Raw genomic sequence first — 2,071 nt, forward strand, 5'->3', positions numbered from 1 at the left:
TTCTTTCTTTCTTTCTTTCTTTCTTTCTTTCTTTCTTTCTTTCTTTCTTTCTTTCTTTCTTTCTTTCTTTCTTTCTTTCTTTCTTTCTTTCTAGGGAAACTGAATGTTTATTTAAAGCCCATTATCAACCAGGGATCTATAAACCCTCAGAGCCTTGATTGACTCTTTTTGAATCATTAAGCATTCTCTTATTAACAACCAAACCCTTGGTACCAGGCATGATTGATCCATGCTTTCATGTATGAACTATAGCACGAGTTTCCTGTTCTTAGCTGACACGAGTGGCGCCCATTATGGTCTACTTCCATCTGCTCCAAGGTTTGACATGTTAAGCATTCAGTGATGCTCTTTTACATACCTTAGTTACAATAACTGTTTATTTAAGTTACTGTTGCCTTGCTATCTGCTCAAAGCAGTCTGGTCACTCTCCAGAAAGATTCAGAAAGCTACTTTCACTCAACAACTTCTGCTCACTGGATATTTTGTCTTTTTTGGGCTATTCACCACCAACAACAACAATGCCAAGATTAACATTATTTAAATAACCTTCTGTAGGCACCAGTCTATGAATGATTAAGTTCATGTTTGGTTTATGATTCAAAGATTAGTTACATAATTAATCGTTTCAGGTTTAATACATTTGAACATTTAAGTTATGTTCACATAAGATAATGAAATGTCACTGTTTAGGATCTAAAAGAGGTGCCCATCACTTCAAGCATGTAAGTGCATGTGTGGTTTAGGAAGAGGAGGAGCTTGGACGTAGAGGTTAGGAGTCTTGTGGTTTTCTTACCGTGTACACATGTTGTTCTGGATAAATATCTTATTTTTTGGAATGTTCATGTTTATTTTAGTTTGTAATAAATAAAACAATCAAGTCATAATTCAACTAGAAGCATTTGTTTTGGAAACCGGGAACATTTTTGAACGTGGTCTATTGGAAGTGTCCCTACACCTTCCTTCCATAGTCTGATGCTCAATTTTGACCTTCATCAGGTTCTTCGTGTTGACCGAGTGCATTGAGTTGCTTTCATGTGATTGGCTGATTAGACACGTGCTTTAAGTTGAACCTAACAAAGTGACCAGTGAGTGTATATCCTAATCTCTCAAGTGTTACCATTTACATTTATGACAAACTTCACATATTATTTGCACGAATGTGTTATGAGTTACATCCAAATACTCAGATGAAGTGCTCGCTTGAAATGCTAAAAACCTGTCATCACTGCAATTTTTGTGTTTCTTTTTGCCTTGGCAAAGCATACACTTAGTTGTCAACAAAGTGGTTACACCTCCTGGCAGAATGTGCGGTGCCTTATTTCTTAATATATTTTCACATCTCTGTAAAAAAAAAGTAGCAAGTTGTCAAAGATAGTACCCAACGATACCTCAGGCTTTAAAAGAGCATGTTTACATGTTGAGATTCAAGTTATGGTAATACTCTGACAACACCAAAAATCAGGATCCGTGAGACGTAACTAATCTGTACAAAGTGCACGTCTTTTGTCAAACACGAATTGCTCCTCGAGCCAAACAGATTATGTGCATCAAAGATTTCTTAGCTACGGCTTTCAAATCAATGATGAAAATTATATGTTCACGAGGATCACTGCGGGCAGAAGTGCTTATTAATTGCTTTGCTTCAGCAGCTTTCCGTTTTCTTTGATTGCAGTTCATACCTAACTAAACAATGGTCCAGCTTTTAGTTGACTTTTTGCTGCAATTTGTCGCAGTAACGGTGGATGGTCCTGTTGTGTAATAGAAAACTTTGCAGTATGGAATCATTCACGGCAGGCGTCATATTCTATGTTTATGCCCCACAGCAGGGATCATAGTCTATGTTTATTTTATCCTCACATTTCACAGTCCATCATACTTCCTGTGGTCTCTTCAAGCGCGTTGTGTTGACACGCTGCAAAAGCGATCAGCAACTTCGTTTTCATTGGCATGCATATGTGCTCCAAGTAAACGCATTGCTTGTATACACAGTGAATTTTTGTAAGCATATTGTCCTGGCAGCCACACTGAATGAAGACGCCTGTGCAAACGAAAACATAATGACTTTGTGTCA

The sequence above is a fragment of the Haplochromis burtoni genome, unplaced genomic scaffold (genome assembly GCF_018398535.1).
Source record: "Haplochromis burtoni strain Fernald_Lab_line unplaced genomic scaffold, NCSU_Asbu1 Contig_3, whole genome shotgun sequence".
Taxonomy (NCBI): domain Eukaryota; kingdom Metazoa; phylum Chordata; class Actinopteri; order Cichliformes; family Cichlidae; genus Haplochromis; species Haplochromis burtoni.